We start from the raw sequence: 21,788 nt of genomic DNA on the forward strand, positions 1-21,788 counted from the left end.
GATTTCTACTGATTAAAATATAAAGACTTTTCTTATCAGAAATGTAAAATGCAAGAGGATTGGTATGTGACAGATGAATTGACAATTCAATTGTGCGTTAATATCCTTTATTTGTTCAAATCAACTTTAATTCTTTTTGTAATTAATAACAATTTCCCCAGAAACATAAGCAGTTAACTGATTTTTCAATTGCACTATTAAAACAAAATCTCCTTTAATAATTAAAATCACCGGAATAAAGCAGTTTCGCTTTAAAAATAACCTCCTCAGTGGTTTTCTTATGTTGTATTGTTTGAATGTTATTTTTTTTTTTGTTACAAGAAAAATTTGTTGATGGCAGTTCTTTGATAGAGTGTGTTTATTGAGCTCATTGTTCTCACAACAACAAATATAATATGCTATTTAAATTAATTTTATTTTAGAGTAAAATGGTGAAATAGTTTTGGGGGAATCATAGGCCCTGAAGAGAACACTAAGAACATGAGAGAGAAGCAGATAAAAATGTGTACTGTAGCGTGCACTATATGACACCATCTTCAAGCATCATCAGCATATAATACAGTGGAGGATCCTAAGTGTCGAAATTGCTAAAATTGGTCAAAATATTCATTTTAGAACAAGATCTTATAGAAGGAGTCAATTAATGCTTTCAGTCATATTGGCAATTTTGTAGATTTTGCATTGCTGATTGTTTTTGAATTTTACAATTTCTGCTGATCTATTATAATTTGCAAAATAATATGCATAAACACAAAGATTGGTTAAAAAAAATGTAATTTAAGGACAATAACTTCATTAAGGGTTTCAATATATTAGACAACTACTTGACTTTTAGCCTTACCTTCTATTTTTAGCCATGGCGGCCATGTTGATAGACAGACAGCAACAAAAAACAGAAACTTAATACATTATGTACTAGATAAAATAAAAGTTTTTGTTAAAATTGGACAATAGCCCATAAGATCAGATTTCAGAGGAGAAGATTTAAAAAAAAATATATGATGACCAATGACAGACTCTAATTGATGGTAGTAGTTCACATGAAGAAAAAGATAAAACCATTACACTGTATTCAGTTATCTATTGGGCAAATTATTTTTCAATCAACAACAAAGTTACAGGATTTCTGTATGATTTGTTGACTTAAAATTTTCTAACAGGATCAATGTGATAATTGCATCAGACTCGTTGCTGTGCAAAGATAACAGCCATAATTTACGTAAAATTCAATTTATATCCTGGCAAATTATTCAGTTCATTATAATTTGGTAATAATTTGTGTAGTTCATCCACAGTTAAAATGTAGTCTATTACTAATAACTTTATCATCTAGCTGTTAGTTTTTTTTTTTTTGTGGGAACAAAAGTGCTGCGTTGATACAATTCCAGCATGTCATCATAGGAAAGTTTAACACATGTGTGATAGAGTTAAGAAATAATTCATGGAAGCCATAGATTTGTCGGAAATTTACACATGGCCTGGGATGTGATATTTCTGGACACAAATAAACTGAATATCAAGGCCAAGGCCATGTGTAAATTTACAACAAATCTATGGCTTCCATGAATTATTTCGATTCTAATAGGACACATACTGTCATTAATATCACGGCCAAGGCCATGTGTAAATTTACAACAAATCTATGGCTTCCATGAATTATTTCGATACTAATAGGACACATACTGTCATTAAAAAACTGAAGCAAGGGTGGGTATGCCGTGTGTGTGGCTGTTCTATTTTACCCACTGTTAGATAAATGTACAAAAAATCTAAAAAATCTGCAGCTTGCATGAATCTTTTCTTAAATAACCGCTAGAAAAATATGATTGATTCTTTTAATTCACAAACCCAACATTTGCCATTTTTAGTTCACATTTTTTTCTCGTAGGCTACCGTCAAATTCACTGTTGACATTTTGTAACGAAGGAGCCGCCATGTTGACTTGCTGAAATCAGTAAATGTGTGAATAATGCAATAGAATAGGAAAAAAGTAACATCTACCTCAAAATTTTATTTTAATGCAATATTATCCAAGTTTAGAAGGTAAACGCAATGGAAAAACCTTTAGCTTTGTCGTTTTCATTCGTATGACGTCATGTTTTGAAATGACGTTAATGCGCCAATAACATTAATGGAATTTCGCGGAATTTTATTTTATTTTGATTTTGTACATTTTTCTGATCTCTAATGCATTAATTCTTTATGTTATGCCTCCGAATTAGAATAAAGGTTTTGTAGTTTTTTTTTAATTGTATAATTTTTGACACAGCGAAATCGACATAGCGTTTGCACATAGGTTACCATACATGTGGATTTACGTGGGAGGTTTATTTTTACAGCCATTATTATGTACATCTCAGAGTCTGCGCTAAGTATAGATATATCGAGAATTTTATCACAGTGTTGTTTACAAAGTGAAAGAAGCGCGTCATATTAGAATAAGGTTTAGGACACAATAAAATTGTACTGGTTGGTCTTATCTTTTGAACTGTTTTACATTTTGTCATCAAGTCTATTTTTAGCTTACGATACATGCATCTGTCATTACTGATATTAAAACCTTTGATGAAAATTTCAGAAAAATCCTTAATGAAATATAGGAGTGAGAGTTGCTGATTTTTAAATTCATTTGAGACATTGTAAGCCTTTTTTCCCTCTAAAGCTGGTTTTCATTTCAAGAATCATTAATGTAAAATTTTAGAAGAATCCATCAAATGTACTTGAGTAAATAATACAGAGATAAAAGAGTAACTGACAATAATACTAACTTGCCCTTTACAAAATTTTGAGATCATACAAAAAAGTGTTAGCAATTGATATGCATCTTATTTAAGACATCAGAGAATATTTTACTATAAGTTATATAGACCTATAACGGGTACCCTTATTTGGGATGGAACTTACAATTACTTATAAGAAACTTTTACATTAAATCAAAATATTCTAGATCTGAAACTCGTTAAAAAGGTTTTGACTAATGCTATCATGTTACCTACTAAAAATATGTGGCTAGAAAGAAAGTTTTCCCTCAGCAAAGGCAACAAAGATATTGTTTCTCCTAAATAAAGTAATGTAGCATATAGCTCATTCTCAACAAAGTGGATAGTTTTGAAGTTTCTTCAGAACAATGTTAATAGCTATTGTAAGAGTGTTGTACTTTTGATTTTCACAGTTCCGGTAAAAAATAATCCATTAAAACTCAATTTGAATCTTTATTTCTTAACTACAATATATAGGCCTTTTAACAGATTTTAAATATGAAGCAGGTCATTTTACCTACAACAGGTTTTCATGATAGAACAATGTCCTATTTAAATTATCACTGGTATCATTAGCTATGTGAAAAATAAAAACGATACAAATATAATTAGCTGATAATACATTCAATTTCTGTCCAAAAATTTCACCCTATTGACGTCTTGTTGACGTAAAACTATTATCACTTTTAATATATTATATTCTCCTTATTCTAACAATTAGGTCATCAAATGTGACACATTTAAGTGTATACATCTGCCCATGTTACCTAGATTCACTTTTTTTAAGAGCCATATGCACAGGGGCCTGTACAACCTTTTTAATTATACATGGGTAGATCTATAGCTTTATGAGAATATTTTTGACATTATTGCTTGCTTTATATTTCTAGTAATTCCCCTACTATTCTTTTCCGGTCTCGTTTGCATGAGTCTTTGAGTATCAAATTTCATAAAAATAAGTATCTTGAACAAGGGCTTAATAATCAGGGGCTCTTTTCACAAAAAATCTTACGAGTAAAAATACTCGTAAGTCATGAACATCTCAGTATAACTTACGATCAATTTTAATCGTAAGATTTTTTGTGAAAAGAGTCGCTGTTCCAATAGACACAGAGAATTTGTCTTATCTGCTAGTATGGCACATACCTGTAGGTTGAATTTCACTTGGTAATGAAATGTATTAAATCAAATTATACAACAAACAAATGATGCTGTCTTTCCAGTTAGATTTTGAGAAATTGAAATTCCTACTGAGAAACTATGATTTCCTGTACCAAGTCAGGAAAATGGCCATTGTTATATTATAGTTCGTTTCTGTGTGTGTTACATTTTAATGTTGTGTTTTTGTTGTGTCGTTGTTCTCCTCTTATATTTGATGCGTTCCCTCAGTTTTAGTTTGTAACCCGGATTTGTTTTTATCTATATCGATTTATGAGTTTCGAACAGCGGTATACTACTGTTGCCTTTATTTAGACATTCATTAAGTTATGTATTGAGGGCATACCGTGAATATTTTTTATATAAGAATATTACAGAAATAGAAAAGTAACAGTTATCACATAGCAGCTTAATTTTTAATTTTTTATATATTCTACACCCAAAATAGTAGACAGTTTATATATATTGGCATTATATTGACCATGTTTATTGAATGTACATTGTATATTTTTTTGTTTTGTTTACAAGAGACTCCTAAGAGCATGAATCTCTCATCTGGTATAAATATGCCATTAAGATATTTATGTTTACCTTTATTGCAATCAGGTATATTTGCTTATTTGTAATTCTAATTTGTAACTCTTATTTTGTGCCATTTTTGTAGATCTTCCTTTGATGACAATAATAAATCAAAGCGTGCATGCGCTGTAAAGGCAGTTACCTATAGGTTTTGTGTTTTTATTATCAAGATTGATTATAATCAAACATAGTCGCAATCAAAGAAAATTTCGGACCAATCATACCAATATTTCGGACCTAATTTCTATTTCAAAAAACAACGGCAGACATTATCTGTTAACAAAGCTCTGTTCATTACCGGTTAATAAGTTAAATAAAATTTTAGAGGATTGCAACACAATTTCATATAGCAGTCCTAAGTATGAAATCGTTCAAATTATAATGGCATATTGTTATTCTAAACTGTTTCCCAAAATTGATTGCCCTGAAGATCATAAAAAACAGTTTATTAAAATAATGTATGTTAATAAAGGTTTTGATTTTGTGAATATTTTTAACGACCATTCTGTTAAAGAACAAATTCCGGGATATTTTGATAATACTGAGCTCCCTCTTATTTGTTATATTTACAAGAAATCTACCCGGAAATTTGTGTTTAATTATAGCCAATTGTGTAAAGATGTTAATATCAGTGAAAATACACCTACTTCATGTAATTGCAGTAATTCCGAATACATTTATGGACCCATTTCCCATGTTATAACAGGAGATCTTAACATCGTTCAAGACCGAGAGTTAAAATCATTCCTCAGTAAAGGACCTAAATATCGTCCCCCGTCAATTATTAATTGGAATGAGTGTCGTAATATCATCCACGACTCACTCCATACTTACTGTTTGAAATGGATAAAACGGGAAAAAGCTGACAAAAAATCTTTGGACTCTTTTTTTAATTCAGTAATGAACATAGTTGATATACGTATTCAACATTTTAAAGAACATTTTACTCTTAACAATAACCACAATAAACCTATTTCTCGTATCAAACATAAACTAAAAGAACTAGCCAAGGAATTTGTTTTTGTCCCGGCCGATAAAGCTGCTAATAATATTATTATTGTTTGACGTAAATTTTACATTGAGGTTCTGAAAAAAGAAATCACCAATTCACCAACATTCCAACTGACTCCATTTTCAGAAAACAACATCTGTAACAAACATAAACTTTTAGCTACTGCTTTACAAGCAGAACCAAATACAATGAAAGTCCCAACTATGTATTGGCTTCCGAAGCTACACAAAACACCTTACAAATATAGATTTATTTCGTCTTCAAGCCATTGTTCCACTACTAAATTGTCTATTCTTCTTACCAGTACACTTGGTACAATCAAAAACCTGATAATAAATTGTTCAAATAAGGCCTTCGAAAATAGTGGAATTAATTACTTTTGGAGTGTCAAGAACTCGTTGGAAGTACTTGATAAATTACATGCATATATTGGTGATTTTGAATCTGTTCAAAGTTTTGATTTTTCTACCCTATATACCACATTGCCTCACATTCTCATTAAGAAAAAATTCACACACCTAATTAAAGGGGCATTTAAAAAGTCAGAATGTGAATATATATGTTCAAACTCTTTTAGGTCATTTTTTAGTAGCAATAAACAAAAAAACTATGTCAATTGGACATGCTTTGATACTATATATGCCCTTGAATTTTTACTAGATAACATTTTTGTTCGCTTTGGAGATTCCGTATATCGTCAGGTTATCGGAATTCCAATGGGGACTAACTGTGCACCACTTATTGCGGACCTTTTTTTGTATTGCTATGAGTTACAATTTATGACAAAAATCAGCAAAGACCCATCGAAACAACATCTGATACACAAATTTAGTAATACTTTTAGATATTTGGATGATATTTTGTCTCTCAATAATGACGACTTCAGTATGTATACTAAAGAAATTTATCCTGTTGAACTTACTTTAAATAAAGCTAATACTAACAATGACCACTGCCCTTTCCTCAATCTTGATATCTATATCATTATTGGAAAGCTTAATACTAAAATATATGATAAAAGAAATGATTTTTCATTTCCTATCGTTAATTATCCATTTTTAGATGGTGACGTTCCCTTGTCACCATCTTACGGTGTTTATATATCTCAACTTGTACGATTCGCTCGTGTATGTAACAATGTTTTAGATTTTAACGAGAGAAATTTATGTATTACTGAAAAATTATTACACCAGGGTTTTCGATATCACAAACTAGTCAAAACATTTACTAAATTTTATCATCGGTATAAGGACATCATTCGTAAATATAGCTCAACATGCAGACTTCTTATATTTCAGGTATTTCACATCCAATTTTTTATGGAAATATTCTTTATAAAGCACAAAAATGTCAGTATTCACCTCTGAAGCTAACAAAACCTTTAAATAGACTTATTAAGAAGGGATATAGTTACGATACTGTTGTCAGGTCATTAAAGATTTCATATTTTGGCGTTAATATTGATTCACTTATAGGGTCTTTGCATCGGCACTAAACACATTTATTTAAAAACCAGTTGTTGGCATGACACGGGTTATGTTCTTCTCATATATGTTATGATGGTATGATACTAAACCCCTAACGGGAAGGATTGTGCCTGATATTCATATGATGAAGACATAATCTTTCAATCAGTTTAATTGAAGTCTGGAGCTGGCATGTCAGTTAACTGCTAGTAGTCTGTTGTTATTTATGTATTATTGTCATTTTGTTTATTTTCTTTGGTTACATCTTCTGACATCAGACTCGGACTTCTCTTGAACTGAATTTTAATGTGCGTATTGTTATGTGTTTACTTTTCTACATTGGCTAGAGGTATAGGGGGAGGGTTGAGATCTCATAAACATGTTTAACCCCGCCGCATTTTTGCGCCTGTCCCAAGTCAGGAGCCTCTAGCCTTTGTTAGTCTTGTATTATTTTTAATTTTAGTTTCTTGTGTACAATTTGGAGTTTAGTATGGCGTTCATTATCACTGAACTAGTATATATATTTGTTTAGGGGCCAGCTGAAGGACGCCTCTGGGTGCGGGAATTTCTCGCTGCATTGAAGACCTGTTGGTGACCTTCTGCTGTTGTCTGTTCTATGGTCGGGTTGTTGTCTCTTTGACACATTCCCCATTTCCATTCTCAATTTTATAGTGTAAATTCAGATATTATTGCGAGGTTTTTATTAATGCGAATAACACGACAACTGGAGTATCGCAATAATAAGAGCTTGCATTATCATATCAAATACATATATCTGTATGTAGCTTTTCCTAAATTTGCAATAATTCTTTAAAAATAGCAATAATAAATGCATGCAATAATTTCTGGATTACTTTTCAGGAAAGGCTAACAATATCAAGATATTTGGACATATTTCAATTATTGTGGCATGGAAATGGTAATGCTACATAGATTTCCAAAGAACATATTATTGCACGAGTATATTAATGCACTAATATCTTTTATATTTAAAATTTTGCCAGCTACAGAGCAACATAGAATTGACTTTTTTGAGAAAACAAAACTCCAATAAAATGCTTCGCTGAGCGCAGATGGATACGACCGCAGAGGTTCAACCCTGAACAGTTGGGGCGAAAATGGACACAATATTCGCGCTTGATACAGGTCTGAATTTGGATTGTAATTAAACATTTGACATTTGACACATACCCCCCTTTTTTTTTGCTTTTGTGAAATACACTATGCTGTTGCATTTTGACCCCCATAACCCCCCAAAGCCAATCCTAACCATCCCTTTGTGGTATGGAAACTTGTGGTATAATTTCAGAGAGATCCATATACTTAAACACAATTTATTGTCTGGAAGTTACAAAAAAGCTTATTTTTGGCCCCTTTTTGGCCCCTAATTCCTTAACTGTTGGTACCATAACACCCAAAATCAATCCCAACCTTCCTTTTGTGGTATTGAACCTTATGGTAAAATTTCATAGAGATCCATTCACTTAAACTAAAGTAATTGTGCGAAAACCAATGTGTCTTCAGACGACGACGAAGACAACGCCAACGTCATACCAATATACAAGTGTATCTGAACATGCTGAATATTTAGGGTCAATTCTGCATTCACTTTTAAAAAAAAAAACATTCCAGTTTATCTTGATGGCTTTGGTGTGAAATTTATCTCAAAAACATTGAGTTATATAATGCATCTCAAGTGTGTCCATTCTTTCCAAGAAAGTCATTATTTTTCAATAATTACTCTGAGAAAAAAATTACTGACCATGCCAGGTCACCAATTATTGTTTGTGATTGTCAAGGTCCAACTTTGAGAAAAAATTATACTTAGTACCATGTTTTTGTTATGTATGTAAGTCTGGTAACTTTAGAAGGATGTCAACTTGCTCCAGATAGTGATTGAAAGTATGGTTGGATTATGAAAAGTCCTATATTTAAGCATTAATAAAGTCATTTTGCTAAAAAAAACTAAAGACTGCCATTGTTTCAAACACTTAGAAATATATTAGCTATAAAAGAACTGTCTATATTACATTGACCAATGTTATTTAATAACTAAAGCATTGGTCTTAAAACACTTGGTCATGTAGGAGTCCAAGCCAACTTGGCTGCCTTTAAAACACTTGACACAGTACCAAAGTAATCTTGATCCTTGAAACAGTTTGTGTAGTTGCTAATCTAAACACTGAGGAGGCTGTATATTGTCTTTGAGTCATTGTTGGTCTGCTGTCAGTTCGGAATTTCTTGAGCATGTTGAAGGTGCTTCAAGGTCCACATTGGAGTGTGAAATAGTGAGCATTTTTTTGCTGAGTTGAGGGTTTATTAACTGTTTTTTCGTCATCAAAACTTTAACAACATTAACAACATTCCACTTTTCTATCACTGCCCTTATTTACTTTAATCATCTTTGATTTGTGCTATTAACAGAAGCCATGTCGAGTAATTAATATTCAACCACCTGTTGAATGTTTAATCTAGCTATTATCACTTGTTAAATAGCGTTGGCCCACAAACACAAGCTGCGCAATGTCAGTTAAAACTTGGGATTTTACATCTTCAAATTGTAAGAGGAAAAAACTCAAGTGTAGTGAATTTTCAGTCTCACTTTTCAGCGACAATAACCGTCAGGAAGGGTCAAGAAGCGACTATATTAAAAAAAAACACACTTTTATGCATGTTTCTATATCTATGTCACCGTCGTATTTATGTGTAGAATTAAAATGTTTGATTTGTCATTCATCAGTTCATTTATTTCATTCATTCCACTTTCTGTTTCATCATACTCATTATGACATTTGACTGAGACTGACGACATTTCTAATACACGTCACTGCACAATTTCAGATACACGTCACTACACACATGAATGATTTAGATAGAATAAAATAAATGTATGCCTTATACATATAGATGTTTTAGTATTTCGTTAACTGAATAACCACCTTTCTTAGTGGATGCTTTAATGCTGACACAATATTTGTAGGTGTTTAATTTTGTTATTTGAAAAGTCTAATTTACAGTTTCCCAATAGAATTTCATTCAGTAAAAGTTATATGGAAATATTATGATAGTTTTATCGTAAAAATCTATAACAAGATTCGATACAGCTTTTCCGTACTTTTTACATAGTTTTCTAGTAAAGTTCAAAATTACTGAACTACAGCTTTAAATTGTCTTATTTGCATTATTAGTTCACGGCATAGTTTTTTAGCGCTTTGTTGAATTTATTAGTCCGTCAGTTCTTGGTCTCTATTTAGTTTGAGGTTTTATATTTAGGTTATGAATGAATGTAATTGTTTTCCAATTTGTTGAAAGATTTGTATATGTTGAAATAAATATGTATTTGCAGTTAATAAAAGTGGTACCAAGTCACTGTCTGATATTTGCCATAAACATAAATTAGGTGTATGTCCAATTCACTGTGACATTTATTTATTTGAAATAATTAATATCTTATTTTTTTACCCTAAATTTGTTTTCTGGCTAAATTAGTCTTCTTTCTTCTTGTCACTTCTTGATGCTTCTTGTCACTAATTAGTGAGACCCTCGAGTTTTACACTATTCCCTGATGTCAACTTTGGCACTGTTCGTTTCAGATTTAAAAAAACAAACTTTATCGGACCTATTAGATCGAAATTGTTAACCTGACAAAGGGTCTGACTTGATAGCTACATTGTATGTCAGACAGTCAGACAATTTTCATCAGCTCTGGTTTTCAATAAATTCCAGATTGATATTGATAGTTTAGGCGGATTTCAGCAATATTCAACGTACCAAATGTTCTGATGAGAAAAAGAAAAAATAATCGGATTCCCGAGAAAACTGAGTTATTTTTGACATGTGGCGACTAAGCATAGAACAGTCGACTTTTCATTGTTATATCAATGACTGAAACGATCTTAAAAGCAACTAAAGATTAAAATATACCACTCTGAATAAACCCAAACTCTTTCATGCGGATTTTTAAGTGATATCAGTATGTCAATCGGTTGACTGCTCATAAAGTAAATTGCAACTCTATAGTAAATTTTGAAAACTTACAAAAAACACTGTTCGATTCTTTACTTCACAATGTCAATGAATTACAATAAAAAAAAACACAGATAATCACAAATAGAAGGAAAAAATATTCCACATTTCTGGATTTCAATGGTGACATATTTACCCCCCCACGTAGAAACAAAATGGCTATTGCCTCATACCATTAAAGGCATCAAGGCACTGCCTTTAAAAATTGTAAAAAATCATCATTGGAGGCCAATATCTCCTATAAGGCATCTGCAAATGGTTTTGGTCATACTTGTTTTTGTAGATCTTGTTTGCTGATCATTTTTGCAGTTTACAGTTTTTACCTATCTATTATAGTTTTCAAAATAATTAGCAAAACACAAAAATTAGTCAAAACAGTTAAGAAAAAGATCTTAAATTATAGATGTGCAGTTAGTGCCCATAGAAATTCAGGTAACTTGAGATATATACATTCTTGCCATAATGGGAAAAAAATTTCAAAGCAAGAAATTTTAAGATTTAATCGTGTCTGTACAGGTCCAAAAAACAATGATCTTACTGTAAAAATAAGATGTGGTATGATTGACAGAGAGACAACTCTCCACCAGAGACCAAATGACATAGAAGGCTTACAAAAGAAATACTAAACTGTTTATTATTACAACAGATGAATATGAGGCCTGATGAACTATTTGCCAATACATAAATGCAATAAATTAAAACCACTGTCAATATGGTAAAGCTTAATGTTAAAAAAAGAAAAGAGATAATCACCTTGCCATGCTAAACAAAAGCACTAAGCAGACAGAACTGAAGGTTACAATCTCATTGAAAAAACAAGACATCATACATAATCCTCTAGGAAAATGTTATTTAAACCAACAATCTGCAAAAGTATAAATTCTAATCTATCAGCAGTTTATAGATAATATAGATCATGTCTTTTCTTCTAAGTTCTCATAAAATGTCTCACAATTTCCCCGTAGAATTTCAATCAATTTTGTTCTTTATGTAAAACTGAGAAATAAACAGATTCAATGACAGTATGAAAGAAAAAAATCTATGCAAATCAGCAATGTGACAATGCCATCTAGTAATAACATTTTTGTATAACTACCCTATATAAAAAAACATAATATGGGATATATAGCACGAGTCTGAGTGTATTATATAGCAATAGACGTATTTACACTTGTATGCAAGATTGTCCACCATTAGGTAAAATCACACAAATTCCCATAAAATTTGACATCACAATTTAAATCAAAGTACTGAAGTACTGAACATCGGATGACCACAAGTTCTTGAGGATGGTCAAAAGCACTTGTCTCAGAAAAAAACAACATATCTCTTTACCTGAAACTGAGGTTAATGTACAGAGATATATTTTTTTCTGAGACAAGTTCGTGCGTGGATGATGAATAAATGACAGGAAATTCAACTTCACCGTAATAACTATTATATTGCAGTGATACAAATCAGTATACATGGTGGACACTTTTCTGTAAAAATTCGATTTTTCTAAGATTGGATACGAGTAGGCATTCATATTTTCCCGCAAAAACAATTACAGAGTTACCGGTCCTCGCAAAAAGTTCTCTGAGATATTCTTCCGCATGCTTTAACACAATTTTTCGGTACGTCTGCATTGATATTATCATTGATTTTGTACTTATATATATATATCTAACTACAAAACATTTTCATATTATTAATTTATGTTGTAAACAAAAATATTTTTATCAGTATTCATTGAAGAGATGTATTTATATCAAACGATAAGGAATGTTATTTTGCATTCGTTTATGTGCGCATATTTATCATGTTTATAGATCGGTTACAAACCCAAAACTAATTTACATAATGGAAATCTAGGCGATAACAATACATCTGAATGACCCCAAGGTCATCGCGATGTAAAAATTTGACGTCACAATTAAAAAGTGATTGTTGCTTGACGTCAGAAGGTTATTCGGAGCAGATGTAAGGTCATTCAGAGAAAAGAATTAGCTAAACACCAAAAGTGTAAATACATTTATTGAAAGTTTCGAAAAAAAAAACTCAAACAATGAGTCAAACCTTGTATCGGTCAAATATATTGAAGAGTCACATGCATGAAAACACATACAAGGAAGGCAATAACAAGAACGGCTTAACCAACCAAACAGAGAACTGTAGGTTTTTAACATTGAAATCCAAGAGAATCTCATGAATGTGCAAATCAGGTACAAAAGAATTATCTTGTGACTTTCTGGTCGTATCTGAAAATATGTGGTTCATGAAAAAATTGTACCGTGCAAATCCAAAGTAAAGTTTGAATGGACCCCATTCATTCCTTAAATAAATATATATCCTACTGATGAATTTTTGGAAGCCATATAAAATTGTTTGCTGAAGTGGTTAATTTGGTAATGGGTGAGAAATTTGAAATTTTCAAGTTTTAAAAAGTATTAACCTTTTTAGTCTCATGTAAAATATTACCAATTGGACCTGCTTTAAAGAAAATTCAAATCAATTTTAGATGTTGATAACATTGCCATATTTTTTATAAATCATCAGTGGACTTTGAACTGTGTAACATTAGTAAGTTATCATTAGTATTAGAAGTAACAGTATATATAGCTCATATACGATGAGCAAGGAGCATAATTCTCTTATAAATGGTGTTGCTCTCATCCAATGAAATAACAAGTCTTTTGTCAAATGTAGGGTGATGCACAGTTAATAGTGATTCAGAATATGAACAATTAGGGCTCTTTATATATAAAACCTGAGTCACTCACCTGTCAAAAATATATCTTGTTGTGCTGATCATTATTTGGAAAATAAGTATAAATTGTAATTCAAGGGCAGTTATCAAATGGTTTTCGTCAAATCATGTATTTTACCCTTCTGCGGTTGGTGGCCATGTTTTTTGACTGACAGCAATGAAAAGCACAAATTTTAACAAGATACCCTGAGGATCATTAATTTTAAGTAGTTTGAAAAAGGTATTGTAGTTTCAGGTGTAGATTTTTTAAAATACGACTGACACCTAAAGATGGCAAAAGCTCAAATGGCCTTAATCTTCTTTCTCGTACATTAAGTTCAAACTATCTATCTAAAGGGGCGTTTTACATTTCATATTCATGTCATACATTCTTAAACTGATAATTCTAAAAATCAGGTGTCAAATCTTTCCTACAGTATCAAAGAATGAAAAATAAGGAGCTGCACCGTGAGCGCATGCTACTCCTGTCCCTTTTTCCACAAATAAAGTTCCATAACTCCTCAATGTCATATCAGAAATTTATAAAAATAAATGGAGAATGTGTCTATGGGCCACAAATGCCCCCAATTGTAAATATGCATGAGTCAATGTACTAATTATTGACATTTTCTTTTCTTTTAAAGTTAATGACATATATTTCTACATGTTGTCATTAGAAATTGCTTGCAGGTTTGAGTGCTATACAACTATATATACCATAATACGTCCCTAAAAAATAAAAATGAAATACTGGACTTGGATGGTATGACCATTTTCATAATTTGATACAGCACTTGCTTGATACTTAGGTTAATAATACATATATACTATAATAATCTTGTCAAAACATGACATAAAGTAGGAGTTGAGTGGGCCTATTTTTCACTTAAGTCAAAGATAAAAATCAAATTAGTCCCTGAAGTATCATAATTGAAATCCAAGTCCCCATCCTTAATTTTTGTTATCAAATAAACATTTTCAGTTGACAATAGAATATACATTTCACAGCTGCATAAAAAGTCAGCTTTAGAAAATTGTACCGGTAAATGATATAAACAAGGAATTATTTGAAACTGGAATAATTTTAAATTCTTGAAAATTGATAAGAAATGTATGATGAAAGTAAACCAACTAAGGAGGGTTAGTCATGCACTCATGGCTAAGGTTCAGGTTACTTTTCACTGATACTAATGCATGTATGGCTAACCCTCCTTAAGTGGGTTAGTTTTTATCATACATTTTCTTATCAATTTTTCAGAATTCCAAATCTTTCCAGATTCAAATAATTCCTTATTTCTACATTCTTTCAACTAAGCAATCATCCTATGCAAAAATTTAAGAGTGGCACTGACTAAAAAAAATACAAAGAAGTTTACAAGGTGGATAGTTAAATTTATCATAGAATAGTGAAAATTACCTGCAAGTTCCTTGAGTAATTATCATGTCTTTAGACCAAAAGTATTTTTTATCCCAAAGGTTGTACACCACATACTATATTCTTATTAAATACTCTATTTTGGAAAACACTCTTATATTTCTAATAAATTATGCGTTTACTTTTACAGATAATGTCTTTCTAAAATTTTAATGACTTTTTAATTCTATTATACTAGAGACAGTATTAACAGCTTCATTATTATCTCTAAATAAGTGATTCAATGGGAAAATAATTATAACCCTGTCCTCATTTTAACATTTACCTACATAAATAGCTAGTTTCCCAATACAACAGACAAAGCATCTATCACACCTTTAGACAATCAATAACAACGTAAATATTATCTTGTAAAAATAATCAGTTATTCCACAACAATTATAGAAATTCATTTCATAAAGAGCTATGTTGACATTACATCTTTTGAAATTAACAACATCAATACATTAAAAATAGTTCCTACCTTGTGTAGTTCTTTTCTCCCGCTAATTACTCGGATACATCTTAGCTCTGCTTCCTTAATACAGCACAGTGAATCCATGAGCGTGAAAAAAAATATTGATTGTTGTGGCTTATCATTAGTCGTAGAATTCTACAAATAAAATTAGGAAAATAAGATAATCCATCTTGCCATCTAATAAAATTCTATCAGTACTAATAAATGAGTCTTTGCCACTATGTTAAGATAATGAATAATATCAGACAATTAGTTGTAAACTTAATCAATTTGGTTTTAAATGTATTTGCTTGTTGAGAGTAAATAAAAATAAATCTTTGAATTCTTTATTTTCTTGTTATGCAATAGATAGAAAACGAATTTTTATCTTCATTCCAAGTTCTTTAATTGCCAATTAAGACTGAACTCATGAGCTGTAACTAAATCTAATTTAATCAAAATTATCTTGATTTTTATAGCTTTTACCATTTCTAGCTAATGAGAAAGTTGAAGCCTAGATAATGAAACAAATTCAAAATCCCAAAATAACAACTTTTGATATAAAATAATCTAGTCATGAAGTCAAACAATATATTGACATTATTTGTTACATGAAATCTTCCTTATTATTTAGCCATGGCAGCTATGTTGGTTGATGGATCAGACAATAACGACATGAATGAACAAATTTTAAGTCTAGTTACCTTTAGCGTGATTTGGACCAATCAGTTTTATTTAAATAGTTTACAAGTATATAATATAAAAGAACCTTTAACATAACATTGAAAAATATTTCCCCTTTTCTATTATCGCATTAGTTGTATTACAAGAGATAAAACATGCAGATATAACAGAACTTTATTGGGGAACTATACAATTTACTAAGAGAAGAAGGCGAACGCCAAATGTTATAACAATTTTTTAAAGTGAATTTTAACTTTATTTTCTTGAAGAATTTGGCAAGGGTTCTTCTTATCTTGCCTAACCAGCCAGATCTGGGGCACATGCCCAATAATATACTGACATTTTTTAATCAGTCAATCTTATAGAGACATTCATCTATAATCCAAGCTTCTGATGAAATATTAACCTATATAGCTGTCATGTGTAACAATGCTTCCTCAAGAGCCTTCACATACAGAAAACATTTAAAATTTAGGTCCTTTGAATTTGAGCCAGGGCTCCCCATGGCCTGTGTTCATGAACTATCAATATTCCAAAATGCAGGGCTAGAAATAAAAAAAAAATCCTGGTTGCCCTGCCAAGTTTTTTGTGTAAAATCAAGGCAACAAGCTCAACAATCCAGGTTACCCTGCTTGGCTAAAGGTTGCCCTGCTTTACTAAAGGTTGCCATGACATTTTCCAGGAAAGGATTAATTGAGATTCCATTTTTTCTTGTTTGTTTTGTACAATGCCACAGTGTATTATAACATGTAATAAATGTTCTTTTGAAAAGTGTTGTTTTGATAAATACATGAATTAATGTGACAAAAAGCAGGATGGATGCATGATACAGTATCATGAATTAAAATTTGATGACTTAATTGAAGAATTCAGTATGGCTGTGATCAACATCATGGCATTTAAATTATTAACTAATTTGTTTGATTAACTTTTTACTTATTAGTCAGTATTATTAATGGAATATTTTTAAGGATTTGTGATTTGTTAAAACTTGACTGCATGTACATTTGTATTTACTCAGTTTGCACACCAATACTGTTGTGTTTAGCTTTTCGTAGGTCAAAAACAGTATATTGCACAGGACATACAGCATGTTACTAAAAATACATTCTAGAAATCCTCAATTTTATATTGTTCTTTCTTGTTGTTGATTAATAATACAGCAATTGTAGCCTTTGGTTGAGGTCAATACAATGTTATATTGACTTAGAGAAGCATATCGACCTCCAACTTCATCCTCAGTCAATATGCTTCAATTGGGTCAATATAACCTCGTATTGACCTCTTACAAATCATATCAATGACTGTGATCCTAGCAAAAGAAGGAACATACACTACAGAGCATACATACATAGAACCCTTACCTATGCTTGCCTTCACCTGAATAGTCTGTGAAAATGAAAGTATGATGGGTTTTTACCACAACGGAAATGTTAAATAAACAAAATTTGCGATATATAAAGATACATTGATCTTCATTCTCAGGTGAAATACTTCATAGTGTTTCTTGTTGCCCGGCCATAAAACAACTTGATGACCTACATGTAACAGTTAATTTGCAAAGTTTTAACTTGCCAAAGCAACTTTAAGTTGTCTGTGACAATCAGACAACTGCTAATTTCGAGCCCTGAAATGTTCTCTTCTGAATCTTATTCCTCCCTCATCTCATTTATTCTGATGACCTTTGCTTTTGTGACACGTGACCTTAACAGGAGATTTTCTAAGAAACTGTTTTTGAAGGATTTGACTAAATAGTGATACGGTCTATGCCTATCGAGGGAGTACATTTTGAGGTGTAAACATAGCCATTTTTGCCAAATTGGTATAATGAACCTTAAAACTCCTTCCTCCTCCTGTAATTGACATGTAACCACACCCCCTTTTTAATAGTTCGTTGATCCACTACTGATTAAACTAAGCGAACCAAAATATGCTTCTGTGATTTACCTCTTCCGTTTGAACAAGCCATAAAGACAAATAAAACAATTGCTACTATATAAATGGTAGAAATTACATGAATTTAATATGTTATGCATGGCATAATTAAGAAAGTGAGTAAATTTATTATTAAATTATTTAAAACTAATCAAAGAACAAAAAAGGTCTACTGTGTGAAGTTTTAAGGAAAAGGGCAACCAACTCATACTGCTTACACAAGCAAGAGTCACATGAGTATAGAATTACTGTCACACAAACTTTTCCAGTCTTGTATTGGGGAAGGGTGTCTATTTTAAACACAATCATGTCTGATCGAAATATATTCATCAAATGCATTATCCAGTCTTCAGACAGCGCAAAACACATTTAACTTTTTTTTGTTATTCCTTTTGACCCTCTATGCCCACAGAACCTCGACAATTGATTACATGTTAAATACTAGTATGTCAACGTCTTAAATGTGGCTGAAATGTTTGATATTTGACTTGAAAAAGCAACTGCTAGTAATCTACATGGAGCTTTAACAGTTTTTTATTTTTTTTGCCAGTCATCAGATTTTGGGTTCATCCGAGTAAACAGCATTACAGTACTTTGATTTTCTATTGCAATCAACTATGTACTACTTCAAGAATATGTTTGTTGAAATTACAACCCAGAAAAAATACAATGCATTTGAATTTGCTAGAAAATTGTCTACAGCTTTTTATTACCAGTAATTGTATGATTTCACAAAATTTTTATCGCAATCAACTGTCATTATACTTAATCATAAAACATTTGTGACATGATTGCTCCCCTTAGAACATCTGGTAGATACTTAGCCAGCAGTAAGCGGTTGAGCTAGGGAAGTTCTTCCTTAGTTCAGTCGTTTAGAGCGCTGCCTTGTAACACAGAGGTCCCGGGTTCGAGTCCCGGAGGAGACAAAGTGATTTTGCAATAGAATCATGCTTTCCAGTTACATTTGGAGCTCAACTAAAAAACCCAAGGTGGTTAGAGAGGATTTCTAGCTAGGGTATGTGTTATGAGAGTCATAATGGTATGACTCCTCTTGAGGTTGGGGAAGTGTGACAGGATTGCTTCCCTTAGAACATGTGGTAGATACTTAGCCATCAGTAAGCGTTTGAGCTAGGGAAGTACTTCTTTAGTTCAGTCGCTTAGAGCGCTGCCTTGTAACACAGAGGTCCCGGAGAAGACAAAGTGATTTTGCAAAAGAATCATGCTCTCTGGTTACACATTATCCTTTACTATAGTATTGATTAATGGGTGTTTTCATAATGGCCCTATTATATCTCCAAGGTCTGTTATAATGGTTGAGGATGCCTGTAATGGCACCAGGCAACGCCTCCAAGGCCATTATTACTGACGGAGGGTCAATTTGAAAACATTCATTTCTTAACACTTTTATTAACCAAACCGTCAATGTGTAAGATTCAACCAAGCCAAATCAGTTTTTTTTTTTGAGAAATTGTATAAATATAATTATACCAAATGCAATATTAAAAAGAAAGTTTTAAAGTGATGTGATGGAATAACATGTATTACTTTGTAAATGTAAATATAGTTTTATTGTTGTCTTATTCAAAGCAATTTATCGCATACAAAATACAAGATTTCATTCTGGATTTTAAAACTCAAAATTAAATAAATTGATAGACATCATGGAATGTGTTATATAATTATTAACTTAATAACTGGGTCAAATTAGATAATTCATGATTCTTGGTAACTTTCAATTGCTTAATTTTTCTTCTCCCCAGAAATGTATTTGAATAGATAACAATTGAAAAGTTGTAATAGCCCTGCTTATTCATAAAGGCCATTTTTTTCATAATGGCCTTGTTTATTCTTAATAGCCCTGTTTATTCATAATGGCCCTGTATTAATGCCCTGTTAGTCTGTACTGGACCAGTTTTGCTTTTATTAATAAATTAGCAGTTTCAAACATCATGCACTAAACTGGTTAATAAACGTATCTAAATTAGGGAACACTTTGCATAAAACACAGGTAACCCGAAAGACCAAGGCAAATGACGGAATGACACCTGAAATTTTAATTGAAGCACATATTGGTGACTCTAAAACGTTGATAAATAAATTATATTACATTATATAGAAGTGTATGATATAACATAAAAAGAACTTATAGAAGCAGGTCAGTTCATAAAGATGTCATTATAATTTAGTGGATACATCCAACATGGGGACCAAGGAAATAAAAATGGAAAAACTAAAAGAAGGAAAGAAGGATTGCATACAATCCCCCAATGTGTACATTTTGGACCACCAAAGTGAAGCCCTCATGCCACAAGGCAATGAACAATGGGAGGGTGGGTGCCTCCCCTAATAAGACCCTGGATATATTCACACACCCATAGCCAGGGGGGGTTCGAGGGGTTCATACAATCCCCCTTGAAAACAAATAAGCACTGTTAACGTCGACGTTCTGTTACTGTTAAAGTTGAGTATGATTGTATTGAACCCCCCTTGGAAATTCCTGGCTATGGGCCTGTATTCATATCTAATTTCCCTTTTAAATTCCCCTTTTAAAGAAAATCTAGAATACTTAACTGTCTGGAATAATAATTTTTTTAATGTATTTATATATATATATTCTAAAAAAAAAAAATTTCATATTCTAATTAAAAAGTTACAAGGAAGACAGCACGTAAGTCTTATATGATTTGGATGGGGACGTTAAATCCAAGGTCCCGTGTTCAGGGAGTACCACGCTCTTTGCACATTAAAGATCCTTCTCAACAAGCTCTTTTTGAGTGGTCCATAAGTGACCGGTTGTTTGGCAAAATTATTTCGTACTGGTTTTGGCTTTGATATATTTTTCTGTGGTTTATAATTTAACTATTTTGTTATTTGGTTTTCATGGTCTAACTTTTGTCTAAAACCTGTTAGTATTCAAACTTTGATGAGTTGAGCCTTTTTTCTATTAATGTTTTATAGTGTGTCCTTTTATGTCGTATTGTTACACCATTGTCTCAGGTTAGGGTGAAGGTTGGCGCCAGATAAAACATTCAAACCCGCTGCATTTGTTTGCACCTGTCCTAAGTCAGGAACCTGATGTTCAGTGGTTGTCGTTTGTTGATGTGGTTCACAAGTGTTTCTTGTTTTTTACATAGATTAGACCGTTGGTTTTCCTGTTTGAATGGTTTTACACTAGTCATTTTTGGGGCCCTTTATAGCTTGCTATTCGGTGTGAGCCAAGGCTCCCTGTTGAAGGCCGTACTTTGACCTATAATGGTTCACTTTTACAAATTGTGACTTGGATGGAGAGTTGTCTCATTGGCACTCATACCACATCTTATATCTATTTATAGCAAATTTTGTAAAAAACACATTTATATTTGCCAATGAAAATCTTTAAAGTCGTTTTGAGAAGTTGCTATTACAATACACATATGAATCATCCAGTCAGCTGCTTTGTTTTAATTATAATACAATCAAGTATAATCAAGTTCATAATTAAAATTAAATTAAATATGTGAAAGTTATTAATTATATTTCCATTAACGAGTAAATCATTAAGAAAACTAATAGGTGATTGGAGTAATTGCA

The 21,788-nt window shown here is 31.8% G+C and overlaps 1 protein-coding gene across 1 annotated transcript in view; it reads right to left on the minus strand.

Moving 5' to 3' along the window:
• LOC127698449 (rap guanine nucleotide exchange factor 4-like) overlaps positions 1 to 21,788 on the minus strand; it is a 126,523-nt gene that overhangs the window by 97,683 nt on the left and 7,052 nt on the right. The window contains exon 2 of the mRNA XM_052201902.1: positions 15,627 to 15,755. The gene's annotated coding sequence lies outside the window, so the exon portion shown is untranslated. The remainder of the gene's footprint in view (positions 1 to 15,626; positions 15,756 to 21,788) is intronic.

Source organism: Mytilus californianus, unplaced genomic scaffold (genome assembly GCF_021869535.1).
Source record: "Mytilus californianus isolate M0D057914Y unplaced genomic scaffold, xbMytCali1.0.p SCAF_4, whole genome shotgun sequence".
Classification (NCBI taxonomy): domain Eukaryota; kingdom Metazoa; phylum Mollusca; class Bivalvia; order Mytilida; family Mytilidae; genus Mytilus; species Mytilus californianus.